The sequence below is a fragment of the Phoxinus phoxinus genome (genome assembly GCF_949152265.1).
Source record: "Phoxinus phoxinus genome assembly, chromosome: 19".
Classification (NCBI taxonomy): Eukaryota; Metazoa; Chordata; class Actinopteri; order Cypriniformes; family Leuciscidae; genus Phoxinus; species Phoxinus phoxinus.
Genome location: NC_136894.1, coordinates 22,142,475 through 22,161,638, shown reverse-complemented (window position 1 = coordinate 22,161,638; position 19,164 = coordinate 22,142,475). Strand labels below are relative to the sequence as shown.

General features: G+C 42.3%; 1 protein-coding gene across 2 annotated transcripts in view; it reads right to left on the bottom strand.

Annotated features, from left to right (window-relative positions):
* The window catches only part of tshz1 (teashirt zinc finger homeobox 1), a 283,121-nt gene that overhangs the window by 193,802 nt on the left and 70,155 nt on the right, over positions 1-19,164 (bottom strand). The gene's annotated exons all lie outside the window — the stretch shown is intronic.

The following is a 19,164-nucleotide window of genomic DNA, read 5'->3' as shown; positions in this document are numbered from 1 at the left end:
ATGCTAAAGTTGTTTTTAAAGTAATAAAAAAAATTGTGTTTATTACATTTAATTTGATTTAATCATTATACGTGCAGCTTTTCTATTAATTGAGATTAATTAAATCCCCTTGAACTTTCTATTTATCAGAGAATTCTGGGGGGAAATTTATCACAGTTTTACACAAAAATATTACACAAGCAGCACAACTGTTTTCAACAATGATAATAAGAAATGTTCTTGAGCAATAAATCAGCATATTAGAATGATTTCTGAAGGATCATGTGACTGAAGACTGGAGTAATGTTGCTGAAAATTCAGCTTCCAGTGTCAGGAATAAATGACATTTTTAAATAAATTAAAATAGAAAACGATTCAAATAAATGGTACAAATATTTCACAATACTACTGCTTTACTGTATAGGATAATATAAGAGATCCCTTTCAAACCCATAAAAAATCTTATCTATAAAGATTATTTAAATCAACTACCGTGTGTGTGTGTGTGTGTGTGTGTGTGTGTGTGTGTGTGTGTGTGTGTGTGTGTGTGTGTGTGTGTGTGTGTGTGTGTGTGTGAATGAATATAAGGAAGAACAAAATGTATACTGAGTCTATATATAAACACATACACAGTGTGTATATATATATATATAGGCCTATATATACATATACATACAGTATATATCTCAATTCCCTACCTTGTATTTTTGATATTTTGTATCTTTGAATCTTTGAGGTGCCGTGTAGTTTGTAGTGCCCACCGCATTCATTCTGGGTGTTTTGAAGGGTGTATTAGTTCAAAAGGCTTATTTTTCTAATGTGAAAATGGAACTAATGATGTGTGGGGGTCTTTTGACTATTACTTATGAAAACAACGCAGAGTCCATTCCTCTGTTATTATTTGGTCAGTCGAAGGGACCTCTCAAAATTGCACCAAATTATGTCCAATTAAGACAAGGCCGACGCTGTCAATCATGAACAAACTTTCCCCCATCATTACACAGTTAGAGACACTGCACTTTCTCACTCGCGCTCTTTTTCTTTGAAGGGAGGAGAGCGCGAATATGATCCTGTGTACCAGATGTGTCACAATGGACGACTGGTGTTTCCATCTCTCTTTCCCACTCTCTCTCTCTCTCTCTCTCTCTCTCTCTCTCTCTCTCTGACAAGCTGTCACCTGCTGGCTTTCACAACGTTCCTCCCCGGTGTGGGCCAGAGTGTGCCAAACCCAGCGGCAGGTCAGCGGTGAACACGCGCAGCGCCCCTCCAAAGCCGCGCGACGAAATTTGGCAACAAATGTCACAGCGGAGCAAAACAGCTGTTGTCTTCACGACAAGCCAAACCCATTCTGTCTTTTTGAATTATGATAATGCAAAACAGTGTCACCCGAATCACCGGGGACGAGTCTCTATCTCTCTCTCCTCCCATTGAACGCGTGGAGACTCCCTCCTATGTAATCATTTCTTTCCAGCGTCTTTCTGACAAAAACGTCAGTGGTTCGACTAAAAATACCAGGTGAGGGGGAAACGAGAATCGCGAGGGGGAAGAAAAGAGAAAGGATGGCATGATAAACCAGCATCTGTGACATGGCCTATTCTGTAATCTGTCTCCTCTCCTATGTTTCCGATCGCCGCCCCACGTCCCCAGTCTCTGCTCAAGCCCTCCCAGTATACAGCTCACGCTGGTGTAGTTATCAATCATAGCGACCAAGCGAACACAAAACACACACACACACGCCGAGTCAAATTCACCAGTTACTAAAAAAAACTGCATGCTAATTCATCAAATAATCCGGTTCAGACAGACGCTATGCACTATAGTGCTACGAGCGAGTAAATTAAGTCAGTGTCCTTCATTTATGATATCATTTTAAAGCAATATAATACAAGCAGACAAGAGCTTTGTTTCGCCTGTTGCCAGGAGGTAGGCCTACGTTTCGTTCCGAATGAATCAGTGTTTTGAATGAATTGGTTGGGAGAATGATTCAAAGATTCTCTCAGTCACTGGAAACCTTTTTACAGACTGTGATGATGCGTTTTAACGGCCATCAGCATCATAAATCCTCTAAAGTTTTTTTTTATGTATGTACGTTTATAACACTAAACTTTGTATTATATTACCTTTGCATCAAATTACAAAAAACAAGTTAACGCTGAAGGTGTTTCTAACAGAGGCGATGGAAAAAATCTTTCTTTCTTCTGACTGTTATTAATCTCTTTCTACCTTTTTCCTCTTTTTGAAAGTTGTGAAAACACTATTGTGGAATTTTTATTTTGCTATTTGAGTGCTAAATTCCTGAGTGAATAATTTTTCTTACAGATCGGTTGAATTAATGATTTAGTAGGTGTGTTCGACTTGAAGAAGCACTGCACAGACAACGCTATCTCACGACCAATTCGTACGAATTTGTACGAGTGATTAAAAGGTGGCTAATTCGTACGAATTTGTACGACCTCACTCGTATGAATTTGTACGATTTGTCTAAACCCACGTGATGGGTAGGTTTAGGGGCGGGGTCAGGGGTAGGTCATTCGTATGAATTCATACGATTTTAGCAACTCGTAAAATATGTACGATTTAGTAAAAAACTAACAAATTCGTACGAGTGAGGTCGTATGAATTGGTACGAATTAGCCACCTCGTAGGTGAAACTGAAGCCGCCACTGTCTCGATATGGCGCTGACATCTTGGGACTTGAGTCTCCGCAGTAGTGATCTCAGGTCCAGACCTGCGCAGTAGTGAGCAGGAAGTAAAGCCGCAAAATCAATGCCCCGCCCTCACACTCGCAGAATGTACTCTCCTTGCACTTTTCAAGTGGCCTATGTCTGCTCTGTTCCGCTCCTGTTGATTGCAGTATGACAAGAGGCTTGTTAAAATAAAGTAAATACAATCTCCTCAGTCTTTGAAGATCCCGAAAAATAGTCCTGTCAATCACAGCTGTCAATCATGACGCTACACCACCGTTTTTATAGCATCACGTAACTAACTAAAAACAAACTTATTTTAAAAACAGACACTTGAACTTACATTAGCGTGATAAAAACGACAGAAAATGACAGAAACCACTTTTGGGAGAAAGATATTTGAAGTGTAATTTAATTGTTTAGTTGGTCTCACGTCCCGTTGAATAACATGGGGAGGCGGGGTTTATGACCTATACTAGGACCAGTCACCGGGGGGGCGATCGAGGCGCTTTGGCTTCACTTTTCAGGACTTGTGCGGCACGCTTGGGTGTATGACATCCAAATACTGTGAGAGCAAATCGAAAGCATACAGAGCTGTCTGCTCTCTAATTGCTCTTGCAGTACTTTGATGTCAAGATGATGGTACTTGGGGCAGTCGTAGCCAAATGGTTAGAGGGTCAGACTGATAACCCGAAGGTTGCACGTTCGATTCTCAATACCAGCAGGAAATGACTGAGCAAGGCACCTAACCCCCAATTACTCCCCAGGCACCACAGCAAAATGGTTGCCCACTCCTCTGTGTGTGTGTTCACAGTTTGCAGTGTGTGTGTGTTCACTACTCACTACTCCTAATGTGTGTGCACTAACTTGGACTTTTCACAAGATGTAAAATAAGTCTTTGATGTCTCCAGAGTGTGTATGTGAAGTTTTAGATCAAAACACCCCACAGATATTGTTTGTATAGCATGTTAGAATTTTCACTTTTTGAGGGTGAGCAAAAAATGTTGTGTCTGTCCCTTTAAATGCAAATGAGCTGCTGCTCCAGGCACAGAGGGCGGAGGTACAGCAGCTTAAACTCACACAGACATGCACTGAAAATTTCAAAAACATTTAGCCTTTTACGTTCAAACTGGAGTCAGACAAAGATGGAAAGACTCAAAAAGAAGTGACAACATGTAGACAACATTTCTGAATGGTTAGTTTTTAGTCATAAATTGTATTAATTTATGCAGCTTATGTGTAGTTATCTTCTAGTCATTGATTAGCATATTCTGTCTTGATAATCTAGAAATCGTGTTCCGGGGGCGGGGTTTATGTACATTTTAGGGTTCATGATGTCACTAACCCGGGAGGAATGTTGTGTAGTCCCTACCAGCTGTTTGTTGTAGTCCTTAAAAAGCAATTTCTTTATCTCCATTGCTTTGAACTTTGAGCGCTGTAACTTTGCAGATGTTGTTTATGCTCAAACAGCAACATTACACACTAACTAAAGTTATAAAAGTGAAATCATAATCAACCACCCCTTTAAATGCAGAGGACAAATTCCAAGTATGGTGGCCTTCACATGTCACTTTCATAGACCAATCGGTCTGCAGCACTACTTCAAGTTGAACACACCTAATGATTTGCTCATAAAAGCATTCAATGAATTCAGAACCAAATACTAGCTTACTACTTTTACCATATCTTTCTATGGCAAGAGTTAAAGTAGTATTCTATGCGTTCCTGAAATAATGTTTTGTTTTTTTTGTTTTTACAAATCGGTTGAATTAATGAATCAGTTGCTACATTCGGAACCGCACTAGCATACCACTCAGGACTACTATTTCTGCCATAGAAATATATGGTAAAAGTAGTATGAGTAGTATACTAGTATTGTCACGGTGTGGGTTTTGTGTCTTGTTCTTGTCTGTTATGTGATTCACTGTTTGCCATGTGTCTTGTTAATTGTCTGATCATTGTTCACAGGTGTTTCTGATTACCACCCCCCCCTTGTTATCTTGTCTAGCTCGTTTATCCCTTGTATTTAAGCCTTGTGTTTCAGCCCTGTCTTTGTGAGTTCTTGTTTGATTGTTTATGTGTATGTGGCTGTTTCTGGTCTTGTAATCTTGTTCCTGAGTACCGTTCGTTAAGTTTTGTGTCTATTTAATAAAGTGTGCTGCGTATGGATCCTGCTTCATCCTTGCTTCAACCGCTATACGTGACAGAAGAACTCACCAAAACTATGGATCCAGTAGTCACAAACAACCAGGCCCTAAGGAGATACCTGTTGTCAATGTCACAAGACGGCCAGCCCATAGTAAGGTATGTGAAGGACTTCTGGGCTTGCTGCCATTTAGCGTCCCTAGACGACACCCAGCTTATAGAGCTGTTCCGGAGCGGACTAGACGAGGGCATCGCTCTTATGATGCCAGATGACTATACTGACTGGACGCTGGAACGGTATATTGACCTGGCCCTTTTCCTGAGCGATTCGTCGTTTGTTGTGGACATGAAGGAGAAGAAACTCTGTCAACCTGCAGTATCCCTTCAGTCTGGTCTTTATGTCACTCCCATTATCAAGCCACAAACCAGATCGATCTATAGCCGTCTGGGTCTGGTGTCCAGCGTGGCCGATCCCCCGCTGAGGTCAGCACGATTTGTCAAGAAGACTATCCTGCTTGGGACTCGTTTCGTCCAGACCGTCCCGCCTGCCGAGCCTGCGCTCCACGTCAGCCCTGCCGAGCCTGCGCTCCACGTCAGCCCTGCCGAGCCTGCGCTCCACGTCAGCCCTGCCGAGCCTGCGCTCCACGTCAGCCCTGCCGAGCCTGCGCTCCACGTCAGCCCTGCCGAGCCTGCGCTCCACGTCAGCCCTGCCGAGCCTGCGCTCCACGTCAGCCCTGCCGAGCCTACGCTCCACGTCAGCCCTGCCGAGCCTACGCTCCACGTCAGCCCTGCCGGTCCAGAGACACTCCACGTAACTTCTGCCGATCCAGAGACTGTACACGTCACTTCTGCTGAGCCGGAGTCTTCAGACAGGATGGCCGCCGCCACGCTGTTTGTCGCTGTTCCTGAGCCAGTGTCTGCTGTTCCAGAGCCGGAGCCAGTGTCTGCTGTTCCAGAGCCGGAGCCAGTGTCTGCTGTTCCAGAGCCGGAGCCAGTGTCTGCTGTTCCAGAGCCGGAGCCAGTGTCTGCTGTTCCAGAGCCGGAGCCAGTGTCTGCTGTTCCAGAGCCGGAGCCAGTGTCTGCTGTTCCAGAGCCGGAGCCAGTGTCTGCTGTTCCAGAGCCGGAGCCAGTGTCTGCTGTTCCAGAGCCGGAGCCAGTGTCTGCTGTTCCAGAGCCGGAGCCAGTGTCTGCTGTTCCAGAGCCGGAGCCAGTGTCTGCTGTTCCAGAGCCGGAGCCAGTGTCTGCTGTTCCAGAGCCGGAGCCAGTGTCTGCTGTTCCAGAGCCGGAGCCAGTGTCTGCTGTTCCAGAGCCGGAGCCAGTGTCTGCTGTTCCAGAGCCGGAGCCAGTGTCTGCTGTTCCAGAGCCGGAGCCAGTGTCTGCTGTTCCAGAGCCGGAGCCAGTGTCTGCTGTTCCAGAGCCGGAGCCAGTGTCTGCTGTTCCAGAGCCGGAGCCAGTGTCTGCTGTTCCAGTTCCTGAGCCGGTGGTGTCTGTTGTTCCAGTTCCTGAGCCGGTGGTGTCTGTTGCAGTTCCTGAGCCGGTGGTGTCTGTTGCAGTTCCTGAGCCGGTGGTGTCTGTTGCAGTTCCTGAGCCGGTGGTGTCTGTTGCAGTTCCTGAGCCGGTGGTGTCTGTTGCAGTTCCTGAGCCGGTGGTGTCTGTTGCAGTTCCTGAGCCGGTGGTGTCTGTTGCAGTTCCTGAGCCGGTGGTGTCTGTTGCAGTTCCTGAGCCGGTGGTGTCTGTTGCAGTTCCTGAGCCGGTGGTGTCTGTTGCAGTTCCTGAGCCGGTGGTGTCTGTTGCAGTTCCTGAGCCGGTGGTGTCTGTTGCAGTTCCTGAGCCGGTGGTGTCTGTTGCAGTTCCTGAGCCGGTGGTGTCTGTTGCAGTTCCTGAGCCGGTGGTGTCTGTTGCAGTTCCTGAGCCGGTGGTGTCTGTTGCAGTTCCTGAGCCGGTGGTGTCTGTTGCAGTTCCTGAGCCGGTGGTGTCTGTTGCAGTTCCTGAGCCTGTTCCTGAGGGTCTGTCTCTGTTCCGCCTTGGTCTTCACCACCATGGCTGCCCGAGTGGTCGGCTTCACCCTGGTCGTCTCCACCGTGGCCGGCCGAGGGGTCTTCACCGCCGTGGCCGCCCGAGGGGTCTTCACCGCCGTGGCCGCCCGAGGGGTCTTCACCGCCGTGGCCGCCCGAGGGGTCTTCACCGCCGTGGCCGCCCGAGGGGTCTTCACCGCCGTGGCCGCCCGAGGGGTCTTCACCGCCGTGGCCGCCCGAGGGGTCTTCACCGCCGTGGCCGCCCGAGGGGTCTTCACCGCCGTGGCCGCCCGAGGGGTCTTCACCGCCGTGGCCGCCCGAGGGGTCTTCACCGCCGTGGCCGCCCGAGGGGTCTTCACCGCCGTGGCCGCCCGAAGGGTCTTCACCGCCGTGGCCGCCCGAGGGGTCTTCACCGCCGTGGCCGCCCGAGGGGTCTTCACCGCCCTGGTCGCCGGCGCGTCCTGCTCCGCCCTGGTCGCCGGCGCGTCCTGCTCCGCCCTGGCCGTCAGCAGATCCTGCTCCGCCCTGGCCACCTGCACTGCCTGCTCCGCGCTGGTCGTCTGCAGATCCTGCTCCGCACTGGTCGCCCACGCTTCACGATCCAGGCCCGCCTTGCCTATATCCTGGTCCCGGTTCCCAGTGCGGACCTGGCCCTCCGTCCCTCCCCCAAGACCGCCTCCGCTTCACCACCCTCCTGAACTTTTGTGGTTTTGTTTTGACGGGCGTCGGGAGCCGCCCATAGGGGAGGGGCTATGTCACGGTGTGGGTTTTGTGTCTTGTTCTTGTCTGTTATGTGATTCACTGTTTGCCATGTGTCTTGTTAATTGTCTGATCATTATTCACAGGTGTTTCTGATTACCACGCCCCCTTGTTATCTTGTCTAGCTCGTTTATCCCTTGTATTTAAGCCTTGTGTTTCAGCCCTGTCTTTGTGAGTTCTTGTTTGATTGTTTGTGTATGTGGCTGTTTCTGGTCTTGTAATCTTGTTCCTGAGTACCGTTCGTTAAGTTTTGTGTCTATTTAATAAAGTGTGCTGCGTATGGATCCTTGCTTCAACCGCTATACGTGACAAGTATGCTGTTCTGAATTTTTTTTTAATAGTGTTCTGAATTCAGCAAATTACTCACTCAAAGGCAATCACTTGTCGCCTCCTACTGGTGTAACTATATCGATGTAATCTGCAGAAAGAGTCACTAAAAATCCACTAAAAATCCCCACCACTAATGTATAGACTCTGCATGCCATCAGCAGGCGCAATTTGTTCTTACTGAATCCCCCCATTTTTATCATTCCTGAATGTATGTGCGAAAGACTGAAAAGAGAAAGAGAGACAACTCATCTCTTAACGTTGGTTGAATTTGTTCCACTTAATAAGCCCTCCCCAATGACCTCTCACTAATTAAGAGCGGGCATGTAAGAAATACGAGCTTTAATTAATGATGAGATAAATTCTGTCTCGAGGACTGTCAGAAAATGATGACACCATGTTTTACAGTTGAAATAGAATTAGACGGGGAGGAAAAAGGCCTGGATCTAGCTTACAGACAGCACTTTCTAATCTGTCAGCCGAGGATGAGAAACCCCAGCAGTAAATAAGAGAGCAGTTCAATGTCAATCAATGTCTGCTCCATTGCTTGCTGCTTGTGTACTTGTTTTCACCAAATCATGTTAACACATCCTAACACAGACAGTATGGCTCTGTGCCATATTTGTGTGTACGAGCGCGTTCACGAGCAGATGAGTAAGAAAGACAGAGAGAGAGGCTTTCAGCGACAGCATCATTAGCTGACGGTTACAGCTCTTGGGAAAATGAATTTTCCAGAACATTTTCCTGCATTTGAGGGAAACGAGAGAAAATATATGACATTTTCCTACATATTGGCATTATTTGACTGAAATACAGCAAGTTTGTTCCAGACTGGTCCAGAGCAAAGGGTTCAGAGTGGATTGAGTGTTAGGCTGGTTGTTGTGCGCTAGAGGCTTATTCCATCACTTTCGTAATGATGTACCACATACCCAAACACACACACACACACTCACGGAGACCGATGATGAATTGGCCTCATCTAACTCTGATGACTGTCGGGGAAGCCATGTGGTGCCCAGTGTCTGGCTTCCCGAAAAGACTGACACACGCACATTACCACACTTACAAAAGCATTCATCTTTTCATATGATATTTGCTGTAATATCATATAGTGTGTTGTTTTACACAAAAACAAATATTCTAATGTATGGGGTCATTCTTAAGGCCATAGTTTGTATGATTAAATGTTTGGGGTCAGTAAGATTTATTTTTAAAAGAAATTAATACTTTTATTCAAGAAGGATGAATTAATTAAAGTCCCTGTAAAGTCAAAATTAAGTATGTGTTCTGAGTTTGTCACAACACAGAAAAATGTGTTATTAGCCACCCAGCCAAATTTGAATGATAAAAAAAGCCGGCAAGTAAATAAAGTAAGCTATCAAAATCTTGAAAAAATAGCAGTAGTCTCAGCTCTCAAACGCTGGGGGCGTGTCCGCTGGCTGCGCTAAAACCACGCCCACTCGCGGGAAACCTGTAGTCGCCACACTCAACTGTGGAGTTACTGTGGACTAACGTTACTATAATTATAACCTAAGCACACAAGGCAAGTTACACTCATTGGTGGGCATGCACTGCAAACTTTTGGGCAGTTTATACAATGTGTATTTGAATCTGAAAACTGAATTCATTATTTGTCTTCTTATAAATAAATAGTTAATTCTAAAATTAAACATCTATCATTCTCTCGTCTTTCTAAATCTCTTACTTCTTGTGTAAATAATGTTTCTGAATGTTCACACTTTTTCTTGCAACAAAATTATATATTGACCTGGGATATCAAAACCCCGGGCAAAAGGACAGAAAATCAACCATAAATGTAATACATGTGACTTGTGCACTATATTACAAGTCTTTTAAAAATGATATGATAGCTATGATCATCAAACCAGGTGCAACATCTTCACACACTATGTTTTAAGCATGGATGCGATTCACTTGAGAGCTACAGTGAAGGAAGACTAAATATAACTATTCACACCTATTTACACCAATGCAACAGTGGTGTGAATAGTGGATCTCAGTGGATCTCAACCTTTATGATCCCCATTGTACACAACATTGCCTAACCATACTCACAATTTCCAGCCAATTAAATATTTTAGAGCTTGATAAGAAATAAAAATAAGAAATATCTTGACTTATTTGAATATTTGTTTTATATTATTTTGAGGCCCCTTGGATGTTTCTTAAGGCCTCTTAGTGGGTTCCAGCCCACTGGTTGAGAAACATTGAACTAGATGATGCAAAAGTATGAAAATATAAAAATTACTTGGATTTTTTTAGCTGAATAAAGTTATAATTCCTGAATAAATTATTCATCATCTGATATAAAAAAATGTCATAGCATTCTATTAAGACAGTTAAAAATATATTTGCAATAATTCTGAGTTTATTGAAATGCATTTATTCATTTGAAAATCTTATAGTGCTCATGTTTCTAGTGCCGAAAAAGTCAAATTCAGTGTGAACAGGTTTTTATGAATCACTTCTGCACCTGGATCCCGGCTCAATCTCCTTAACCAGGCAAAATCACAGCCCAATTACTAGAGCACCTCAGTTAATCTCGCAGCTTTGATCTAACTGAGGGTAATTCTTTTTTTAATACAACAAATGTAAATTAATGTCTGACACAGGCAATCAACTTAATAATGCATGTTTATCAAACATAGACCATATGGTGCCTTTTATTATTACTCCGAGTCAATTGTCACATTCAGCATGACACTTTTCTTTTAAAAAAAAAATCATTTTGAAAGGCTCAGAAAGAAAAAAAGAGAGCGGGAAGGAAAACAGCCGGGCTCCTTGCAGCAGTTTGTTTGCAGATTTGTCCGTATTTAATGTTTCTTTCACTAAACCACGCTCAAAAAAAAAAACAGACAACTCCATTTACTGCCAGGAAAAGCCAAGCTGACAGACGAATGACATTTCTGACAGCAGAGAGACAGGAAGTGAGAAAGAAAGGCAGAGAGAGAGAGAAGGGGAACAAGGAAGTGAAACGTTATAGGCAGTCACACAAGGAGCAACCTTGCAACCTGTCAATCAACGTCCTGTCTCATCAGACGCCGATCAGAAGCTCCTGGCAGGAGAGCTGTCAGTCAAGACGACACACTGCGCTTTATGAATGAAGCCAGCAGAGGCCCGGCAGCCCGTTTAATCACGGATCAAAGCCAATTTACTTTGATGGGACGCTATTGGCTGCGAACGAGGCCTGAAAGATAGAAGATAGAAAAAGGAGAAAAGGAGAGTGCTGAGAACGCTGAATCAGACGAGGGAGGAAGACCAAGATGATCTATAGAGTCCCGCTCTGATTTCATTACAGTAAATAGTGGTTTTGGTGTGGAACCGCTGAAAGCTGCTGCCTGTGGTGGTGGTGGCTTAAAAAGTGCCCTGGGAGCAGGCCGTAAAGAGGCGTAGATCCGTCCCTGCCACTGGACTCATCGATTGAGGTCTGCGGTGAGGACAAGGAGGCAGGGAGGAGGAGGTGTAAAGGGGGAGTCAGACCCATTTCTCCTATAGTCTCGTAGAGCCAGACTTTTCAGGCAGGAAGAGACATGTAAAGCGACCAATCATGTTTCATTTAGTTTTTATGTGCCGTTTATGGGTGGGGTTCTGAAATGGATCATGGAGTGGCAATGAAGTCACAAAATTTACAATTAGTAAACAAAACACCATAAAATACCATTAAATGTGTGAAGGTTTTTAAAAAAGTACAATATTAAGTACTGATTATTTCACAGACATAACTCAATAGTTATATTGGGGATTTATAATTTACTTTCTATGACGTGATGCGCTTTGGAGAGCCTCAAAGGTTTCTATTTACACATGTTTTTTTGCAGCCTTAAGCAATGCAGCCAATCAAAGACATGTCTGCTGATTTCTTGAACGCAAATGGCCAATCAGAGGAGTTTAAGTTAGAATCCACTCACCACTCAAAGCCAAAGTTTTTGTCTAGTGATGAGTTCTGCATGCTAGCAAATCCTTATAACAAAGTCATTATGTAAGTAAGAGATTCGCTGTGAAACTGCATCATCTTGATGAACTAAAATGACTGACAGCTTTTTAAAGATTATAAAGGTACCGCTCTTTGCACATTTTCTAGGTAATATAATCAATTCAGAATTTTAATAAAACTTGTTTTTCATGCTTGAACAGGGCCCATGTACACACTGCAAGGTTTTGGGAGTGATATCCACTAAATTCATGTATTTGAGCGATTACTTTTGTCATGTTTGTGTGATTTTTTATTTTTTTTATTTTTGATCCTTCCCTACTAAAAATGTTTTGTCTCATTTGTTTGGCTGGACCAGCCCTCAAGGATGAACCAGTGCCACCCTGGCCTCGCCACTGTTTAAAACACACATACTTTGAAGAACAAATTAAATGTTTCTCAGAATATTCATAATGGCAAAAAGTACAACAAAAATATCATAAAAGTAGAAACGACTATTGTTTTTAAAGTCTTCTAATGCCTTACATTATAAATGTCGAATAAACAGATCAAAATGAAATCATTATTCACTGAAAATGTTCTGTCTGTCTGTCCATCTCATTTAAACATACATTTTGATGCACTTCCTTCCAGGCATCTTAAAAATCCATTCATGTTCCAAAATAATCCCTCTTTATTTTTCTCAAGAAGCGCCAAAAGATCATACAAAAATAAAATGAAAATTGTCATGTACAATATTTCAGTTACTGACACCATGTCAGCAATGAGACCATGTTCAAAACATTCAATGTTCAATGTTACAACTTCATTAGAAGGCTGAAAATTGAATACAAATGTCTAGTGTTTTGGATATTCAAACAGCCTGAACTTCAATTCAGTCAATATATCCAAACACTGACAAATAAATTTAGCTATTCTTTTTCTAGTTTTGAGAATTAAATTTGCATTGACTGTTTTGATAAACAGAATAGTTGTTTACGTCCCGTTAGACACAAATATCAAAAATAAACACAACAAAGCTGATTTCTGATGTTCCATTCATGTAAGTCCTGTGAATCTTAACTCTGCCTCTCTCTATCTAAATGATACACATTCATAAATGTTTGTTCTCCGCCATGCTTTGAAGTGAATTTGTTTCTCTCTTTAATGATTTTTTCTCTCTCATGGTGATGGAAACCATGCTGACACCTTCTTTTGCCTCATCAAGCTTCCCAGCACAATTACATGAATTTACTTTCAATAAATTACCATCCTCCCAAACATCACTCAAAGCCGAGACATTCGCAAACAATATGCATTATTAATCTAATTGTCACTGTTTATTTGGTTAACTTATAACTGATTTGGACAGCCATGCCTTGATAAAGCATTTAAGAGTTTTGGTTTTCATAAAGAACTCATAAAGAGATGGTACATGTGTATTTGCTGTAGCATGGATTTTTACCAATATAGGGTGGTTATGTACACACAATACCGACACACGTTTATGGTCAAACACTATGTAAAAGTGAATTTTGCAAAATAGATCCCCTTTAAAATGACACTTTTTTAAAACTTTTAAAAACTTTTCAAACTTGTGTTAAAATCGGATGATTTTATATACTGAACATTCATATATCTGATTCTATATGAAATATTCAAAAAAAATATTATATAATATTTATTTTAGTTTCACCAGAGGTGTAAAGAGTACCTGAAAACTATACTTGAGTAAAATTACTCCAGTAATGACTCCATTACAAGTTACAAGTCACCAATTCCAATACGACTTGAGTAAAAGTCTTAGAATATCTGATTTTAACAGTACTTAAGTATTTTACTCATACTGAACGTAGGCTCAAATATGCACTAGTCTTCGACACCTAAGAGACATGCCAGTGAAAACAATTGATTTGTAATATGAGAAATCATGTTTATTTTCTAAAATCAAAATAAAACTGAACACCTAAATATTGCAATAAATAAAGGTCAACACAACAGCCTCTTAAAGGTCTACAAACTCTCAAGTTTCAGTGAAGCTCAAGTGCACAAAAAGGCCATAAGTAAACCAATATCCTTCAAAAAGTTCTCATCAATTTAGTGGATAAATAAAAAAATTTATCCGGCTGCAGTCATGACCTCATCTTCTAAATCAAACACCTGCGATTCAGCAACGTCCTGCTAATCCACTCGCATTCGCATAAAGTAGCCGTGTTGACAAGTTTGGGTGAATAAAGGCAAAATGCACAAGATATGGTACCTTCAATGCCCTGAGATGGCGATATTGCTTCTTTATAGCAGAAACAAACTGCTGCAGAAAAAGTTAGGTGCCATGCAAAATGTAATGTGTAATTGCATTACTCATCACAAATGTATTGGAGTAAAAAGAGAGTAAAAGTTGCCAATTTATTTGATACTCAGTAAAACTACAAAGCAGCCAAAAAGATACTTAGTATCAGGGTGGGAAATTAACTTTTTTGTCCACCAGCCACAGTGGCTGGTGGATGCCCAATTTTACCAGCCACTTATATTTTTTACCAGCCACTTTTTCCGGAATTCAAATTGCAAGAAAGAAATTGCTTCAATACGTTTTTTATTTATTTCAGGGTACCCCCAGCATCCTCCAGCTTAAATTCAAGGCTTTTTAAGACCTTTTTAATACCATTTCAAATGAAATTCAATGCCAACTTCGTACCCATTCCAACATAAGTATGAGGGGAAAATATCAAATCTGTATAAATTTTAAACCCTGGAAAATAATTATGTAGGCTATGGGCTACTTGAATTAAATAAAACATTTTATTTAAATGATCAGTCATATTTAATACATACGCAACAGCGTTGTAGTGCGCTTGGTGTGTGTAGGCCAGTGTTCATTTTGGCAACCATTTTTGATTCAGTCTTAGTCTTCATCTTCAGACGAAAATGCTTATGAATGCAAACTTTTAGTCATTACTTTTAGTAAACTGCAGTTACTTTAGGTAGCTATTTTATATGTAGTCTTTAGACAGAAAATGTCATAATAATTCTCTCTAGGCCATTCAATTAAGCTTATGAGAAATTATTTACATTGCACTCTTTAGCAGTAGCACTTGTGCAATTCTACATCCCTTTTCCTAAGTTCCTGCAGTCACACCTTTTCCATTAAGGGACAATATTCACCCCCTTTAATAAATTTTTTCATTTAATTTTTAACCTTTATAATACCTTTTAAAAATAAATAATGCTTTAAATAAAACAATGTTCAATAAATATGCAATGTTAAAAAACGTTTTTAATATTAATAAAAATATTATGTTAAAATAGCCAGTAGGTGGCGGTCATCGAGTCATTAATTCATTGAATCTCACGATTCGTTCAAAGCCACAGATTTCGTTGCAAAATAGAGCAATAAGCCTGACTACACTGTTTTAAATGCAGTACATCACTTAAATGTTACCCTTGTTTTTACTGTTGTATAAAATCAATGTCACATTTGAAATCGTGTGGGAATATTCGGGAAACATTGCATTCTTGCTCATATATGATCAACATTAAAAACACTGCTGGATATCAGCCTGCATTTTGATCGCAGATTTAGTCGCACAAACAGCGCAAGCGGCTCGTGACAGAACACAGACCGACTGAGTGACACTTTAATTTAAGTAGAAAAACCCCAAATAAAGATCGCTGAACTACAGCTTGTCTGTGTTTTCAGATCATCCGCGCTTCTTCAGCAGTGTAGAGAGCGCGCGCGCATGGTTAAAACTAATTTCCCTTTCTTCTGCACCAGCTCAGCTCAGCTATATATATATACACTTTTTATTTTATTTTTATTCTCAGCTTAGCTATGTGTATAAGTTATACAGTATAACGGTCTCTTCAGCGCCGTGACACAGCGCTGAAAACCAATCAAAAGAGTTACTAGACAAAAGTGTATTATTGTTACTTAGCAACCGCATTCTTTGACAAAGGCTGTCCAATCCGTACAATGAAATCACTCGCAGCATGTGTTTATTGGTTACTACTTAATACATTCAATGTTAAGTCAATGTAAAGACGCGTTTATGCGCGTCTGGTGGTCCTGTCCTGGTCCCTCGGTGGATGCGAATTTTTGCGAACTCTTTTGGTGCGAACGCAGCATTATTATAATCCACCCGCCACTGTGGCTGGTATACACGGCAAAGTGACCCGCCACTTTGAAAAAGTACCCGCCCTCGGCGGGTGGCGGGTGCTAATTTCCCACCCTGCTTAGTATCTTAAGTACAGTAACAAATTACATTTACTCCAATACTTTATACCACTGGTACGGGTTTGCCTTGGCAAAGGGATCCGAGCCTGTCAACCGGTCAGCTCCAACTTGGCTCCTCCCTCAGCTCCCTCTGCCCTTCGGCTTTGCCTTGGTCAGTCGTCGCTCTGCCTATACCACGGACTTCCAGGCCTTTAGCCTTGGTCCTCAGTCCCACCAGCTCCACCTCAGTCCTCTGCCGCCCTGGCTTCAGCTGACGCTTTGCGCTGTGGCTCTGTCTCGCCCTCTAGATCCATTGGTGTAGCTTGGTCTCGTCTGCTCTTCTGCTCCATCTGGGTCTCCACCTCCATTGGCTCCGTCTCAGTCCGTTAACCCCCTGGGTCCGCCTGCCAAGTCTCCACCATGGCTCCTCCCTCCTTCGACTCCGCTTTGTCTGTCTGCAAAGTCTCCTCCTTGGCTCCTCCCACCGTCATCTCCTGTTTCCTGCCCTTCTTCAGCCCCTCATCCACCTCCCTTCTCAGTTGGACTGTTTGCGGAGCGACTGTTATTGTATTTCCTGTTCCCATTTTTCCTGTGTTCCTGGTCGTTGTAGTTTCCATAGTTACTCATTAGTTCCTCACCTGTTCTTAGTTCTATGTATTTACTCTTAGATTATTCTGTGTATTTAAACCCTTAGTTTCCTGTTTATTGTTCTGCATCATTTTTACGTTTAATCGGGTGAAGTTATTCTGTTCTACTGTTACCATTTGGATTAATCATTAAAGACTATTTGTTGATATTATCTTATGCTGGGCACCAATCATGTCAGTTTTAATCATGTTTTATCTTATATACATAAAAAGGGAGTAAATAATGTAAATAAGTGATATCAAAGAATTGAGAAATATAGGCTATATATTATATACACAAACAAAAACATTTTCCTCTTCTTCTCCCAAGAAAAACAAAATACAGCATTAAAAAACACAGCAGCAGAATAATAAATTAATCAGAATTAATCATCATCGTCATTATTATCATCATCATCAATGAAGTAAAAAAATATATAATAATATTAGAGCTGTGGATGGTGGTGATTATGGCTTTGTGCTGACTTTAACTTTGGCACTTGATTAACTAAAAAGAAATTACAGCCAGCAAAGCACTTAAGATCCGAATATTCCATGAGAGCTTCAGGTTTGGCCCTGGTTTCTTCATCTGATATCTGCCTCATATTTCTCTGTTCTGGTGATCATAATGGCTGTCTTGGCTCATTGAGGGACATTGTCAGCTATTTCTAACAAATCAAGCACTCGCTTCACTCAGGCAAAAAATTTACTGAAAAGTGACCGAACTGATCATCCTTCATAACGGTAACTTGATAAAGAATGTCAACAGGCACAGGTCTCAGTTTATTAGAGGTCGGCATCTTGTTAGCCCATAATGGATCGGAGTCGCTAAATCAACTAGAACCCGTGAGCCTGTTCCAAACCCTGTTTTGTCACGCGCACACACACACACACACACACACACACACACACACACACACACACACACACACACACTTCTCCATCAGTCACTTTCCAACACTAACAAAACAGGACAAGGTTATAAATATTCAGTGTGTCTTCAGCAGCCTATCCCTTGCCAGGATGATGAGCATGTAGCCTAGAGTAACCAGAGAGAGAGACAGAGCGAGAGACTTCCATTCTGGTGATGAAGACTGACACACTCAAACCGTCAGCTATCCCAAGGCTTCAGGGGAACCTGAGGCACACAACACGCACCCCTCGCGCACACACAGAGTGCACAAACACATTCACAGCTTCCGTCGCTCTCTCCCATCTCGGCGCAGAAAGAGCGGGCTTGCAAACATTTCTGTTAATTATGTATTACAGCTGTCCTTCATAAACTTAATTACCAGGCGCTGAAAGGCAACGGGGCTCCATTTGCATATGTACATGAAAGAGACATGGCATATGCAAAAATACGATTTAATTAGCATTCTTTGATAGGGCAGCTTGCAAATCAAACTGGCGTGCTGTAAGATTCTCATCGTAAGGCCTGGATTAACTGCGACGTGAGATGGCATGGATGGCATTGCCCGTTGGGAGATGGCAAGTACGAGAGTTAGAAAAAAAGCTGAATGTGGAGTGAGCGGGTAGACTTCAGCTTTCCACGTCCGCTTCCGTCGCCGTCACAGCCATTGCTGCACATCTGATCAAGGCCCCTGCCCGCAGGGGCTGGAACAACATCGTTTCGCTACGGTTTTGATGATTGTGTCTTGATTATTGTCATAAAAGGATATTATGGAATGCCACTCACTCTATTTTTTTTAGGAAAATTTAAATCTCGCTAATGTGTCCTCTCTCAGCCTGGGGATGCGAGGGGGTGGGGGGTATCGCGCACAGAGATTATAAAGTGTGGTGGGTGCTGTGCATTAGCACGTTTAACTAACGACATGCTACACTGCGTTAGCACTGAGGCGCTAACTGTGCACGGTTTGAATTACAGGAAAAACCTCATCGTGTGGCATCACTGGAATTTGTTTGTTTACTTAGCTGGCTCACAATATTTAGTATAGACTAAATGTGTTATAATTCAGCATCCTGTACATGCATGTACGGTAATTAGCGTCTGTGTGCTCAGGCTAGGCATTCAAAGTGCTAGCTCAGCAGTGCATAAATGTCACGAGTCGTGTGGCTTCTCCAATCCAGGTCGGAATGTTTTTACTTCAAGGTTAAAACACAACCGTGGAGATAGACAGACACACAGAGTCACAAATATTCTATATGAAACACACATAACATTTCAAACATAAAAACAGCAATACAAAAATAAGTTATATGCACATATATATAAACACACACAATACCGCACAACAGTTTGGGGTCGATTTTTTTTTCTGCTTTTTGTTTCTATATACATACATATATATATATGTATGTATATAGATATAGATAGACTGAAGTGAGGGCAGGAATACTGATTTTAGCTTTAGCTTTCTATGAAGGATTTTAGAAATGATAAAGCAACAGTATTGTAATGTAGGCACTAAATATACATTTTAGGCACTTTACTGGTGGGCCAGTACTGTGCAGGAACATTCCAGATCAT